General features: G+C 39.7%; 1 long non-coding RNA gene across 1 annotated transcript in view; it reads right to left on the reverse strand.

The window, feature by feature from the left end:
• Positions 1–5,861: 5,861 nt before the first annotated feature.
• LOC144302932 (uncharacterized) overlaps positions 5,862–16,383 on the reverse strand; it is a 58,219-nt gene continuing 47,697 nt past the window's right edge. The window contains exons 2-3 of the long non-coding RNA XR_013369920.1: positions 9,153–9,256; positions 5,862–6,089 (exon numbers count right to left, since the gene is read on the reverse strand). This is a non-coding gene — a long non-coding RNA (uncharacterized LOC144302932). The remainder of the gene's footprint in view (positions 6,090–9,152; positions 9,257–16,383) is intronic.

The raw sequence follows: 16,383 nt of genomic DNA on the forward strand, positions 1-16,383 counted from the left end.
AATCAGTTTCAGTTTAGAAGTGTTTGAATTAAATATTATGCTTAAGCAAGCATGTTCCAAAGTGGCTTCCTTGGAGCATGAGTTTTATAGAGTGTTAATAGAAATTCTGTGGAAAAAGAGTTTTGTGATTACTTGAGTTGAGAAACCCTAGATTCAACACTATAAATCAGATTTCTTTAGGGCTTCTCAGAGCCTTTAATATTTGCATGTTCATTGTGAATTACTCAGAAATGAGGTACAACAGGAAGCATTTCTGAAACATTTGTGGTATTCTTTTTTCTTAGAACATCTTGCAGGGCTAATGTTCTGTAGAACAAATTGTAGAAAGGATGTAAGGGCCATCTGTGACACCTGTCACCCTGTTGATGGCCAGGGTTGGTTGGCTGACCTGGCTGGGTAGGTGGGTGTCCCCTTCCTCCCTCAGTGCTCCCGGTGCATCTCTGGGGTCTGAGTTGACCGTGGGGACACCCTGGGGATGAGCTGTCCCACCAGTCAGTAACTCATAGCACTGTATTTGCAAGTCAGAACATACGGAGGGACCGAAAGGTTGGTTGAGAAGAGGAAAAATAAGATGAAGTTGTTCTGTCGAAATACTCAGTATTACTTGATTTTGAAGAGGTTGCAAGTGCCTTAATGGTTTTTTGAGCTTGTTAAAAGGAAACAGAGATGCTGATTTGTGTAGTCCAAGTTATTTCCAGTTATTACCACAGTTTCTCTAACTGTAGAAAAGGGGTTATACATTGAATCTTAGAGCTTCCAGAACTTTATTTTAAAAGATTTTATTCACTTGACAGAGCACAAGCAGGGGGAGCAGCAGGCAGAGGGGCAGGGAGAGAAGGGCTCCCTGCTATGTGGGGCCCCATCCCAGGATGCCAGGATCATGACCTGAGCTGAAGGCAGATGGTTAACTGACTGAGCCCCCCAGGCGCCCCTAGAATTTCCAGAACTTTTAACAATCATTTCATCCTATTTTAAAGGATGAGAAAGCTGAAGATTAGGGATATTACATTATGTAATGAATAGCTACATTACAGGGTTTAGATTGGAATTTAGTTTCCCTGATTCCTAGTTTAAAATCCTTTCCAATACATTTTGTACCTTTCCAGTGTGGCAGTGATCTCTATGGGTCTCTTTCTCTCTCACTATTGTGGCTTTAGAGTTTACCTCTCTAAGGGACTTTGTCCTTAGCATGATTTATTCAGTTGTACATGTTACTCCATAGATGACAACTAATATTGATTTCTAGTCCTAACGTGATGTCATTTTAACCTCTGGCAATACATGAATTATAGTTGATTATTAAAATCAGATCAAAATTCTGGTGACCACAATCCAGTGATACTGTAGTGAAGAAGAGGGAAGAGTGGAAGGCTGCTGGAAGGCTCGAGGATTTAGTGACAGTGGGGTTACAAGCAGCAGCCGTATCTGGTGCTGTGGGTTTGGCGGGAAATGTGATTCTGTGGTTAGACATCAGAGCTTGTTTGAAGTTGCAACTGTATTGTTTATTCTGATCATGCGATTTACACATTCTCGATTGTAGGAGACTGAACGCAGTATGGCGTGTTGATTAATAAAGTGCTGCAAAGAGGTTCTGGATAAATGCAAGCACTTTTGATTTGTAGGAGTTCTTTGTATATTCTAGAACTGGATGTTAATTTTTTTTTTTTTTTACTTTTTTCATTTTTTTCTTAATGTAAGCTCTGTGCCTGACGTGGGGCTTGAACTCATAGCCTTGAGATCAAGAGTTTTATGCTGCACTGACTGAGCCAGCTAGGCACCCCCACAACTAAGATATTATTTTTTTTATTGGTAACATGAGAAAATATTTTCTCCCCTAAAATGACCTGTTAATGCTTTTTGAGAAAATATTTTCTCCCTTAAAAAGACATATTAATTTTTTTTTAACCTTGCACACTTAATAAAATAAAGCAAAATGGATCATGGATTTCTAACCGAGGCTACAACTTCTGGGTAGAAACCAGAGAAAATCTTTGAGATCCTGAAGTGGATAAGTGTTTTACAGATAGGACTCAAAATGGACAAACGATAAAAGAAAAAAAGAAAAAATCTGTTCTCATCTGCCCTAGTCCAGTCAGGCTGCTATGACAAAGCACCACAGACTGGGCAGCTTAGAACAACAGAATTTCATTCCTCACAGTTCTGGAGGCTGGCCCGTGCACAATTGGCACACTGGCATGGTCAGTTCTTCTGAGGGTCCTCTCCGAGGCTCCCCTGACTTCTCATTGTCCCCTCACATGGCAAAAAGAGAATGGCTTATATTTTTCTTGGGCCATGGTGTCTTTTGTTGAACACAACTTGTAAATTTTATAGCAACCAAATTTACCAGCTTTTCCTTTGTTGTTTCTGATATATTGCTTTAAGAAATCCTTCTTTTCTACCAAGATCGTATGAATATGTTTACTTTCTTTTCTTTAAATTTCCTGATTTTTTTCATATGTAGTTATTTAATTAGCTTGATTTTTTTTTCTTTCTTTCTTTTTTTTTTTTTTTACATTTTTATAAAGTAGACCTGTGTATTAGTTCGGGCTGCCATAACAGAATAGCACAGACTGGGTGTTTTAAACCACAAACTTAATTTCTCACAGTCCTTGTGACTAGAGGTCCAAGATCAAGGTGCCAGCCAGCATCGTAGGTTTCTGGTGAGAGCTCTCCTTGGACTGCAGGTGGTCAGCTTCTCTCTGTGTCCTAACATGGTGGGGAATGGGGGAGAGAACACGGGTAGCTCCCTAGTGTCTCTCCTTGTGAGGGTACTAATAACCCCGTCATGGGCACCCTATGACTTACCTAAATCTAATCACCTCCCAAAGGCCCCATCTCCACACACTACCACACTGAGGGCTAGGACTTCAACATACAAATTTTAGAAGGATATGATTCAGCCCAAAGCAGGATTTTATTTTCCTTTCTTCCAAATGGCTAATCGGTTGCCCCAGCATCATTAATTGAATTAGCTATCCTTTCCCCATGGATTTAATCAAAACATAAGGGTCTGTTTCTGGAGTCTCTCTCTCTCTCTTTTTTTTTAAATCACTGCATTATCTTTAATTGCACTAATACCACACTCTTTAATTATTATAGTTATATAATAAGTCTTAATATATGAGAAAACAAGACTCCCAATTTGTTATTCTTTAAAACTGTCTTGGCTCTTCTTAACTGTTCTTCATCCATGTGAATTTTAGGAATAGGTTGTTAAATAATACACACACACTAAAAAATAACCCCAAACTTAAGGATTTCATTTGGATTTGCATTTATAAGTAATGGGAGAAGACCCGACTTGTTTATGACATTAAGTTTTCCTAGCCACATTGATGGCACATTATTCCATTTATTTAGTTTTTTTTTTTTTTATATCCTTGAATGAGATGTTACAACTTTTTTTCCACAAGAAGCTTTGACATATCTTAGTGTATTTATTCTTAGGTGATTTATAGTTGTGTTGATATGGTGCATAGAATTTTTTTTTTTTTTGGTTAATTATATTTTCTAGTTATCAGTGGAACACATTGGATTCAGGAACCTCAGTGAACTCTCATGAATTCTTATAATTTGTAGATACTTTTGCATTTTCCATGTAGTCAACCGTGCTGTCTGTGGACAGGACCAGTCTTGTTTTTTTGCTATCTACTTCTTGAACCATTGACTTCTTTTTCTTACCACACTGGGTTTTGCATGATGTTGAATAGAGGCAGGGATGGAGGACATCTTTGTTTTTTACTTTAGTGGGAATGATTCTAAAGTTTCTCCATTATGTATAATGTTTACTGTAGATTTTTGATAATGTACTCATTTAATGAAAGTCCTATTCCTATATTTTAAATTGTACAGGTGCTTCATTTTATGATTCTGCTTCCAGAAAATTAAAGTTACTCTTTAGCACATTTCTAGCCTGTAGTATTACAACACTAAATGTGTGGGATCCCTGGGTGGCGCAGCGGTTTAGCGCCTGCTTTTGGCCCAGGACGCGATCCTGGGGACCCGGGATCGAATCCCACATTGGGAGCCCGAGGTGGGACTCGATCCCGGGTCTCCAGGATCATGCCCTGAGCCCAAGGCAGGCGCTAAACCGCTGAGCCACCCGGGCTGCCCACAACCCTGAGATCTTGACCTGAGCTGCATTCAAGAGTCAGATGCTCAACTGACTGAGCCAGCCAGGTGCTCCTCTCGAAAATTATTTTATGGCAACTTACGACAAAGTGCTTTCTTCACTTTAAGAGTTTCAGAACTTTCAGTTTGTAAATTTGTGGTTCAAAATAGGAGAATGTAGCCATCACAGTACAATAATCATGTCTGTTGTACATTATTACCATGGAATCCTAGCACTTCAGTGGGTCACATCACTTCTGAAAGGGACCTTAGTGACCTATGCTTCAGTTCCTTCTCTTCCTAGGTAAATGAATTGAAAATCAGAAATACTTTCTGGGGTTTGAGATGGGCATGATTATTTTCAAGGTAAATAATATTTGAGACCTATAATGTGTCAGGCAGTGTACTATCTGCATTCCATACGTGATTTTATTTAATTCCATACGTAATTTTATTTAATTCTTACCCAACCCTATTAAGTAGATCTTCTCATTTACCCTTTACAGCTAAGGAAACTGAGATTTAGGGTTTAGATGGGTAGCTTCCAGTTACATAATCAGAAGGTGGTAGAGCTGGAGTTCGGACCTAATCTTTCTGATACTAGAGCCCATGTTCTTTTCACTGAGTTACTTCCTTTCTGAGCTACTGTGTAACCAAGATGCTAGGTGAATGCGTAGTATTTGTTTCTGTGGTGTATTGATTTTACAATGCAAAAAGTTAAATATATCCATAATTTACCAGTTAGTCTTCCTTGTTAGTGTGGACGTTAATATGCTGCTGAGAGTCTACTTAACAAAGAGGTTGCAGTAAAGGGGACCAGCTTGATGCTTGGTATTGCTCTGAACGGCTGTTCAAGGTTATTTTGAGATCAATCAATCCAAACAACAAAACCAGACGAACATGTAGATAGTGACACCCTCTGCCCCCTGCAAGCTCTTTTCCATTCCTTTGGGTTTCTAAAAGAATTGCGTGAAATACAACTCCTAAAGATCTTTTTAAATGTGTTATTTTAATTTCACTAGGTGTTTTTGCTAAGTAGTAGATTGAGCCTTAGCCATGAGAAAAAAAAGGGATTTCTTTAGTAATGAAAATTCCTTTTCTTAAACCTATCTTTTATCATTATGGATTTGCCCTCTCCTTTTGCTGAAACTGATTTTTAATTTTAAACATGTTTGATAACTGGGATCTAAGCTGGTTGATCTGTCTTAATAACTTGTGATCCAAGTCTTCAAAGTGGAAATCGCTTATTAGTGATTCTGTGTCTTTCTTTTTTTTTTTTTTTTTATGAAATAGGATTTTGAATGAGGCTTCACTGCTTTCTCTTCTGAATACTTTTAGAATCCTTTCTGTCTTTATGAGGGAATTTAAAGTTAAAAGGTTTAAAGTTATGTATGGCCATGAATGTGTGTTGGCTATATACATTTAACAGGATCGCACATTTAATGTATTTGTTCTATGTTTTATTTTTATTTTATCTTTTTAGAAAAGAGAGATCACCTCGTAAGTATCTTGGCAAGTTTGGATCCTTGAGGTTATTTTGGAGATGGAGCCATTTGGTTCCTCGAGAGTAAAGATTTTCCCTTTCTTAGTTGCCTTAACTCTAAAAGAGGAGATAGTGTTCTGACTATATAATTTAGTTGTAGTAGAACTGCTTTTTGATTTCTTGTAGCTTTTAAAAAAGGACAGTTTTTTTTTTTTTTTAAGATTTTATTTATGTATTTGTTCATGAGAGACAGAGAGAGAGAGGCAGAGACATAGGCAGAGGGAAAAGCAGGTTCCATGCAGGGAGCCCAATGCGGGACTCGATCCCAGGTCTCCAGGATCACACCCTGGGCTGAAGGCGACGCTAAACCGCTGAACCACCCAGGGATCCCCAAAAAGGATGGTTTCTTTTGGAGACCTTCATCACAGCCAGTGTGTCGATGTATGTTGTAGTCATGCTACAAAGTGACTGTATTGCAGGCAACATCTCATCAGTTCTGTAAAGATAATGACAATGGGTTGAATCTGTGTGTGTGTGTGGGGGAAGCAGTCATTTTAACAGATTGAATGTTATAGTTGAGAAGAAAGATTTTTTTTTTTCTTCTGCATTCTAGGCTTGCCAGGTTTACAGCCATTTGATAGAGATATGGGCAGGATGTTCATTGTGTCATAGTGATAACTGGCTTCCTCTCTGCAGCTCTCCATCTTGTCATGATTATTGAAGTATGGAATGCTGTTCTTGGCCACTGTATGGTTGTCCTGTGATCGCCTAAGTTTTCTCTGCAGCTCCGCACAAAGCTGGACAGATTGCTTAGTTCCAGCCATGTTATCTTAGAGCTTTACAGCCTTGTTGCTACTTCCAAAAGACGATTATACTCCAGCAATGTGTAGAACAGAGAGAGAAAAGGGCTCTCTTGGGAATATATTCCACTCCTCTCTAGGGACACAGTGTGTTTGTGTGATATTGTGATTCATAATAAGAAATGTATGTATTTGATCTTTGTCCCCATTTCTGGTATAGAGTGCCTTAATATTTCCCAAGTGCTAAGAACTCTAAAAGTATCTTTTATTATGTTAATGAGATAAATGACTTTTGGAGCACACTTAAGGATAGGAGCTGGTCACCAGGAGAACCAACTTTGTGATGAGAGGGTTGGGAGGGGAGAAGGCCTGGGGGGTTGAATTCATTGGTAATGGACAAGGATTTAATCAGTCATGCCTGTATAGTGAAACCTCCATAAAAACCCGAAAGGACAGGGTTTGGAGAGCTTTCTGGTTGGTGAACTTGTGGAGATTTGGGGAGAGAGGCATGTTCAGAGAGCACAAAAGTTCTGTGCTCTTTCCATACCTTGCCCTATGCATCTCTCTTATCTTGCCGTTCTGTTGTTATATGCTTTGTAACAAACCAATGATTTAGAGAGAAAAATGGTTTACTGAGTTCTGTGAGCTGTTTTAGTGAATTAATCTAACCTGTGTGGTGGGTATGGGAGGGTGTCCTGGGACCTCGAATTTATTAACCAGTTGGTCAGAAGCATAAGTAATAACTTTATGCTTGTGATTGACATTTGAATGTCTTTGGGACTGAGTCCTTAACCTATGGAATCTGATGATATCTCTGGGTAGATAGTGTCAGAGGTGGATTGAACTGTAGGACACACAACTGGTGTCAGAAAATTGCTTGGGCTGTGAGAAAAAAACCCCACATATTAAAACTGGATGTCAGAATAATAGGTTGGGATTTGCTTAGAGTAACCTTTGTGATTCTGGAGCTACCAGGGTATGAGAAGGACCACGATCCTTCCACATTTTCCTTCATCTCAAGCCCTGATTACTCATGTTCTGTCTTGTAAAGGCAATGTTTGAGGCAGTGGCTTTCAAACTTTTTGAACAGGAGCAAAGTAAAAAATAGTTTATTTAGCTACCCTTCCCCACACACACCAGAAATAAAATATTCATGAAATAAATCTTTCATTCACTATATGCAGTGTCTTTGATATATTTTATTATTTATTTCATTTGAAAACACTGATACCCATTAAATTGATTCAACAAACCACGAATGTGTTGAGAGCTGCAATTTAAAAATAGTTCTGAATTAAGAGGACTATCATTTTTCCTCATGTTTTATATCATTCCTTTTGCAGTTTAACCTCCTCATAGAAGTAATCTTCTAGAAACATATGCTTTGCAATATCAATGTGTGTCAAGTTGTCTTGGGAACTATGTTTGTCTTCAGTGCCTGCCCATGTAACTGACAGGATTGCTCTATGACTTTTCAATATGTGTATCCACTGGTAGAAATGGAGACTCCAAACTAGTTTGTTGATTTGGAAATACAGTTAAAAACTGCCAAATTGGTTGTATCTTACTAAGTAGTGTATATTACCAAGTGGACCAAAAGTCCTCAAAACTTGTTTTTATTTCTCATATTTCTGCTCATTTGCATCAGTAGGTGTAGCTTGTCTATAACATCTAGTGCTACTCTTAGTGGTCTGCATCTTCACCTGATAAGATGTTCTTCATCAACTGGGCGATTTTCTAGTCTTTTTACATGCTGGGACTATGTTTAACTTTATAGGATGCTGGATAATGCTTCTCATTGTGATTTATTTTTCTGGAGATCAGTGCCATCTCAGGATCAATCTCATCCAAGTGAGTGTGAAGATTCTCTTGGGTTAGAGGGATTATTTTGTTTATGATGAGCTATTTTCTCTGTTGCAAGTTAGCTATACTTCTGATTGTGAGAAGGGGAACTTCTAACCAATTGGATTTTGTATTCTGCTTACTACATGAATTCCAGTAATCAAACTCTTTTGTTTTTAAGATTTATTTATTTTAGAGAGAGAGAGAGCGAGAGCGAGTGAGTGGACAACCTGGGAGGTGGTGAAGGGGGAGAGGGAGAGAAGCAGACTCCTCATTGAATGCAGAGCCCAAAGCAGGGCTCTATCTCACGACCCTGAAATCATGACTTGAGCTGAAACCGAGTTGGATGCTTAACAGACTGAGCCACCTAGGTGCCCCAGTCAAGCTCTTTATTAAGAAAAGGAAGATGAAATTGAAAATACTTGAAATGAAATATTTAGTTTTGCTGTAATACTATTTAATGAATTTAGTGAAAATATTTAGCATAGTTTATTTTTGCAAATAAATAAATGAAAGGGACCTTTTATTTTTTTAATTAATTAATTTATTTATGATAGTCACAGAGAGAGAGAGAGAGAGAGGCAGAGACACAGGCAGAGGGAGAAGCAGGCTCCATGCACCGGGAGCCTGACATGGGATTCGATCCCGGGTCTCCAGGATCGTGCCCTGGGCCAAAGGCAGGCGCCAAACCGCTGCGCCACCCAGGGATCCCCAAAGGGACCTTTTAAAAGGTCTTTTAATTTGATGATTATGTGCTGAGTGAAATAACTGCAAAATAAACCCACACAGATGATCCTATATATGGAATTAAATATTTAAATTTTTGAAAGTTTTAGAAAGCTGCCTCTCTTTAAGTGAAGAGGGATAAAGGTTTATGATTCAGACTATAAATAATGTGCTTATTGTTTGTGCCGTACCTGTCAGTGGTAGTCATTCTGAGAGAAAAACACCAATGGAAAATTGTAACTTCTTTTTATTCCTAAGGAGTAGGTGGTGTATGCACCTAAACTACAGGATTTGCCTAGAGAAGAAAAAAGAATATTTAAAAATCATGAAACCATGGTCATCATGATTATCATGCAGTCCTCAGTATTTCTTAAATTATAACACGCTACTTTTCATTCAGAATTTCATATTTAATGTGATAATCTTGATTTTGGGTCCATAGTGACTATTCCTATAGCATGTTACAGTTAGCAAGAAAATATCTGTAGGCTGTTTCATGTGAAAGGAAGAGGGAATATTTTATTCAAAAAGTCTTTGAGTAAAGATTCATGGATTGTAATTTATGTATATTTTATTCACGCTAACATTCTTTTGTAGAAACTCTTTATGTCTAGGACCCGAATTACTTGGCTTAATTAAACTGGACTTAAAATTAGTTTTTAGTTAATCAGCTGTCTTTAAGAATTACCAAAGTGGTTCTTTGTTGGATGGACCCAAATAGTACTAGTGTCATACTGTACTTCCGTGTCTCGAGTGGCTGTGTATCAAGGTGCTATCCCGAATCGAATCTTTATTCCCCTAATAAGGTCTTCTTGACTTTGGAACACGATTCTGCTTGTTCCAAAAAGATGAGGAAAGCACAGATAGAGGGACGGAGAGAGATAGCAGCTTATTTGTAAAATGATGGAAGGCATTTGTTAATTTTCTTCTATTGTCTTGAGGACTTCCTGTCCTATTAGGACTCTTTTTTCTAATCTGTTCAAGATGCTGGTGCATTTATAGGACTCCTTTGGTAGGTCTCAAGCAGACAATTGATCTGCAGCACTTGGGGAGAAAGGACTGGCTGGATGGTTGTTTTTAGCAGCAGTTCCGCCAGTTATAACAGAGCATATTTGTATTCATCAGCCTGTTATCAGATACTTTTTATTCACTTCCCTAGTAGTTTCATGCCTTATGTTCCTATTTGTTCTGAATAAATTTCCCTTCTTAGATATGTGAAGATTAAACTGCTCTGCTTCACTGTGTATTTAGGGACACTGTGTTTCCCATTTATCACCTGCTGCTAATCTTTAGCAGTAAAATTGAATTGACATTTGTTAAAGGGTGTTTTGATCTATCTTTGAAAAGGGTAGTAAAGAGTAATTAGTCACAGTAATGGCTTTTTTTTTTTTTCATTTTGTGTGCAAATTTAGGTTGCCAAAACAGATTCTAATTTTGTAATGGTGGTAGAGAATTATTTCTTTAGTTTCATAGTTTATTTAACAATTAAAAATCTGATGAATCCTCAAAGCATCTGTAAATTTAGCAGCCTTGAAAACTAGCCTCCTTTCCGTCATCGGTGGCCCCCAAGGCCAGCCCCAGCTCCTGGCCCACAGGTGCTCTTCTACTTTTCCTTTGACCCCGGGGTTGGCTTCAGTCCTGTCAGTAGAGAGATGGTCGGTAGCTCTGAGGTTTGGTCCACTCAGTCAAAGCCATCGCTCATGATAAAAAGTCATTGGCAGTGTGACCATCAACTCTCCGGGCGACCAGGATTAACCTTCCTGTGCTCGGTGACTCAGTCCACACAGAGACTGGGAGGGAACAGAAGGTGCGTGGGAAGCAGAATGCGTCAGGGACGAGTAGGACCCTGGGTGCTGAGCTGATGAGACCCGCACATCATGTGCTGATCCCAGGTGGTCAGGCCGGGCATCCCACCGCCGTCCGGCTTCAGAGCCCCAGCGGCAGCAAGAGCTGTCTCCCTGGCCGGTGCTTCCTGGAGAGTGCCCAGCCTGCTCCACCGTCCCTGTTGTTGGGCTTCCCCCTCCCACACCGGACACCCTGCAGCCCGGTGTGCTGGCGCCGTGGTCTGCGCTCTGGCTCTCAGGGGCGGCCTCGCCTTCCTCAGCTGCATCTCCCGCTTTACCCCTGCTGTCCTTGTTTCTTTTGTCAAACTTAGGAACATCTCTCCAATGTCTTTCATAACACGAGTTGTAAGATTTCAGAGCTTTCTAAATTCCTTGTGTAGAGGGCTCATCTTTGTTTTTTGTTTTTAAAAGACTTATTTATTTATTCATGAGAGACACACAGAGAGGCAGAGGGAGAAGCAGGCTCCTTGCAGGGAGCTCGATGCAGGACTCGATCCCAGGACCCTGGGGTCACACCCTGAGCCAAAGGCAGAGGCTCCACTGCTGGGCCTCCCAGGCGTTATCTTTGAGTTGACAACACTCAGTAACCAGTTTGTTCTTGTTTTAGTGGTAGTGGCTTATCCTGAGTTTTATGGAATGTTCTTTAATAGTGGGACTGCTATTAATGAACACAGAGAATGTTCATTTAGACCATGTGTTGGAGAGAACTGAATCTCGAGCCTGCAGTTTTACTTGTTTGATGGTTGGAAGAGTTTTGCATGGATCCACTTTTGAGTCTATACATTCCGGACCTTGTTTCTTCCGCACTACCCACAAACGTCATCACCAGGGCTGACAGGACACATAGTGAGTGCGCCAGCCCTGTCTGTGTCCTAAGCTGAGTGCGGTGGCCCAACAGGACAATTCCTGCAAGTTCTTCCTGTACCATGACGACTGGCATGACAGAAGTGATTGCAAACCATGAACATATGTCTTAATAAACCCAAACTGACCATACAAATTCCCTTTACGTAGATCTCCAAGGCTCGGGGCCCACCAGAGCTACCTCCTACAAGGAAAAGGGTAAGGGCCAAGTGGAAAGAATGTCTTAACAGATTGCAGTTAAAATATCTTTTGCAAGTTCTACAAAATCATGTGACTATGTGACTTGATCACTGGGCTCCCCAGGGCCTTGGAAGAAGCTTGTGCGAGAGGAGACCTGAGCGTGAGTGTCACTCACTTCGTAAACTCTCTCGTTATTTCTTACTTTCCATGGTAAAAAAGATCTCTGTGTTCTATCTGAATAGGTTAGGAGCAGTGCCTGGAAGGGCCTTCCCGGTATACTCAGTGCAGATGTTGTTTTTCCTATTGTAGGAAAGGTGTGAAAAGAATTCATAGAAGAGAAGCTAAAATGAAAGGGGTGATAAGTAGGGTTCCTAAGAAAACACAAGAGTTCAGACTGGTTAGCCAGGGAGAGGACAGGAATAGAAAACTACTTAATTTTACTGGGTTTTCTAGATTCCAGGAAGTACTTCTTTTCACATTTTAAACATTTTTGGTCAATATGTGCCTCGCAAATGTATATAGGCAGTGTTGCAGTGTTTTCCTTTTCCTCCCATCTGAGAAGTTATTTTATTTTATTTTTTTAAAGATTTTATTTATTAATTCATGAGAGAGAGAGAGAGATTGGCAGAGACACAGGCAGAGGGCGAAGCAGGTTCCATGCAGGGAGCCTGACACGGGACTCGATCCTGGGTTTCCAGGATCAGGCCCTGGGCTGAAGGTGGCACTAAACTGCTGAGCCACCTGGGCTGCCCAAGAAGTTATTTTAAAACTGTTGGTAGCAGGCACCTGGATGGCTCAGTCAGTTGAGTATCCAGCTCTTGATTTCAGCTCAGGTCATGACCTCAGGGTCAGGGGCTTGAGTGCCTGCATCAGGCATTGTACTTAGCAAGGATTCTGCTGAAAATTCCCTCTCTGCCCTCTTCCCTGTCCCTCTCCTGGTCATGTGCAGGCGAGCACTCTAAATAAATGAATGAATCTTACAATAATTGATGATTGAGATGAAAATGGTATCTTACACATAAAGTGTTGCTACAGAAAGACTATTGTCCACTATCTTCATTTGCTTAAAAAAAAAAAAAAGGAATAACTAAGAGGAAAACGAGTTAAATAATACAGAGGATTTTGAGACCTAAACAATGCTTTCTTTTTCTTTTTTTTTAATATTTATTTATTTATTTATTTATTTATTCAGAGAGAGAGAGAGAGAGAGAGAGAGAGAGGCAGAGACAGGCAGAGGAAGGAGCAGGCTCCATTCAGGAAGCCTGACGTGGGACTCAATCCTAAGTCTCCAGGATCACACCCCAGGCTGCAGGTGGTGCTAAACTGCTGTGCCACCGGGGCTGCCCTAAAGAATGCTTTCTTAATGATAATATTAGAACAGTGCACCAAAGGAGGTATAGAATTCCAGTCTCTGAAGCTGTATAAAATATAATTAAGAGCTTTTCATTTCAAATGAGTTAGGAGTTGAATTCTAGCCATGGTTTGGAATTCTTCCTTTCACTTCAGAAAGACTCAGCATTATAAATGAACTTTGCTATAGTACCTTCTTAGATAAAAATCTCCTGAATTACATATCTCATTTACTGTAGTTTCACTAGTTTATGCTATGCAGCCCTCACCCAGTGCATGTACAGATACTACTTTTAAGTGTCTTGTGCAGTAAATGCCCGTTAACTCCACATCTGTGTTAGAAGCTATGCCTTCTGATCTGATGGCCCCAGGACTGGCGCAGCATTGTCGCTGCAGTGACTGGAGCACTGGGGAAGTCAGTGACCATGAACAGTCCCATTCTTCTTTTACCCATTTCTTCAGCCAGTGTCCTAAATGGGCTTCAAAGACTTAATTGTGTTGGAATCAGGTGAGCAGCTGTGGGCTTGTCTTTAAAGAAAGGAAGATATCAGATGGGCTATTTGTGGCAGATTTCTCTCCTTCCACTGCCAGCACTGATTAATCATTTGTCCTGAGGCTTTGCAGAAATGATATTGCTAGAATGAGATAGAGTGGTACTTTTTCTGGTAGTTGGTTTAGGGGATCACCAGGAGGAAGGCCCAAGAGGCTTGTGTCATCATTAAGTTATTCTATAAATGAAAAGATATGTAAAAATCAACATAGTTGATACAGAGTTTAATGAAGAATGGGTTTCAATTCTAATTTTGACATGAATATTTCTTTTAAAACAAAGTTTTTACAACTAAGGATATTTGTAGATAAGGCAAAGATACACTTAACTACAATCAGCTACATAATGTATGTTGCAAATACAACTAGTTTGACAAATAGAATTGCAGGCCTTTTCTGTTTAATTCAGAATAGGAACCAAAGTTTTTCAATTGTTTGTTACCTACTTCCTTCTTCAAATACTGCCAATAATCATGGATCTGTAACGATGGAATATTCTACAAGAGAAGCAGGAGTATGTTCTTTCTGAATGCTTTACACCTATTTAACTTTGATGTTTCAGAATGGTTTGAAAAATTCTATGAGCAGACAAGACCGTCATAGGAAAGCCTTTATTTTTTTTTTAAAATTTTTATTTATTTATGATAGTTACAGAGAGAGAGAGAGGGGCAGAGACACAGGCAGAGGGAGAAGCAGGCTCCATGCACCGGGAGCCTGATGTGGGATTCGATCCCGGGTCTCCAGGATCGCGCCCTGGGCCAAAGGCAGGCGCCAAACCGCTGCGCCACCCAGGGAAAGCCTTTAAAATGTGCCATGAAAAGCATAATTTGAGATATGTTTATATGTTATGTAAGTGGCATGTACAAATACCTTTTTTTGGTTATTGAAAGACTCTCAAAGAATCCACTAAAGTCTACAGACAACACTAGACAGTGAAATATGAGGTGTTTCCCACATGCAGAAAGTTCCACAGGACTGCCCTGCTCTTAAAAGTTATGTTAGATCTGGGGGATCCCTGGGTGGCTCAGCGGTTTAGCGCCTGCCTTTGGCCCAGGGCACGATCCTGGAGTCCCAGGATGGAGTCTCGCGTCGGGCTCCAAGCATGGAACCTGCTTCTCCCTCCTCCTGTGTCTCTGCCTCTCTCTCTCTATCTATCATGAATGAATGAATAAATAAGTAAATAAATAAATCTTTTTAAAAAAAAAGTTATGTTAGATCTAACAGCCTTCTGTTGACTACATCATAATCACATACAGGCCTGTAGGGTTTGAAAACTACCCTGTCCCCTACTTCACGTAGAGCTGGCTGTCCAACCCGAATTCCTACACTGGTCTTGTGTTTCTCTCAAACCTGGCGTCCCAGTTCCATGATCATTTTAAAACTTCTCTGTATCTTTACTCAGCTATTTTCCTCTCCTTGGAAGCACTGCCCTGTGAACCCTATTTCCGCCTGTCTAAATTGTACCTCATTTCAACTTCTTTATGCTCAGTACATGTTGCTTTATGTTATTGAGCAGCTTTTTGTTACTTTTTGGAGAATGTGGGCCTGACTGATCTCTGGTTCTCTGAATACACTTCAGGTGTTCAGTAAGTTGTTAGTGGACACAGAGATGGTCTGCATCAGAGGTGGACCAGTTACACTTGAGGGCTAAATCTGGCCCATTGCCTGCTTTTGTAAATAAAATTTTATTGGAACACAGCCACACCCATTTATTTACTTATTGCCTTTGAGTGCTTTTTGCACTATAATAGTGAGTTGAGAAGTTGCAGCAGAGACCAGGTGACCCGCAAAGCCTACAGTATTTACCGATCAGCCCTTTACCAGAAAAGCCTTGCCTGTCTCTGCTCTACATTTGTGACATTGCAGGCTCGCACAATTGCATGTCCTAGAATTTGGAAGTCGGAGAAAAAAATCAATTAATATGCCTAGGTGAAGTAACTGTGATTACTCTTCATTAATGCATCTGTTTGACTATTATTGTTAAGGTTACCTATAATTATCATTAACATTATGGAAGTTAAATACATGTTTCAGGGATAGAATAAATTTCCAAGTACTCATTCCTTCAATGGGTAAAACAATGTTTGACTAAATCTTACATTACTAATTCCTTTTTCTGCCTAATAAGGTTGTTTCATTGAAATGGAACAAAGAATGGAAATTATCAAGCTTATATTCCCTTCTTTCTAGCTTCTCTCTTTTTAATGTATTGGCCTCAATCTTGCACAAACGTTCTAATTATAGTATAAAATTCACATCCTTAAAATATATGTTCTTAGGTTAACTCTGAAAGCATCAGATTTATTTACATTAATATTTATACTAATACTGACTAGCATACTTGGAATACAGACATGAATTCAATATTCATTCATTCCTAACAAAACCTTGATTGAGCTTTTTACAAAGAATTGTATCTTAAGGATGTGGTCACAGAATAACAAGAACAATAAATTAAAGTATCAGAAGTAAAACAGAACATGCTTTTCATAAAATAAGCTGTTCAGAAGCGGTCTCTGAGATAACACAGAGGGTAAGACTATTAAATCAGATTCACAAGAATCCTGTCTTAGGCCACATCAGCCTTTACAGTAATGTTCAAGGACACAGTGGTCCTGAGACACCACAAAACATG

This window comes from Canis aureus, chromosome 32 (genome assembly GCF_053574225.1).
Source record: "Canis aureus isolate CA01 chromosome 32, VMU_Caureus_v.1.0, whole genome shotgun sequence".
In the NCBI taxonomy this organism is placed as follows: Eukaryota; Metazoa; Chordata; class Mammalia; order Carnivora; family Canidae; genus Canis; species Canis aureus.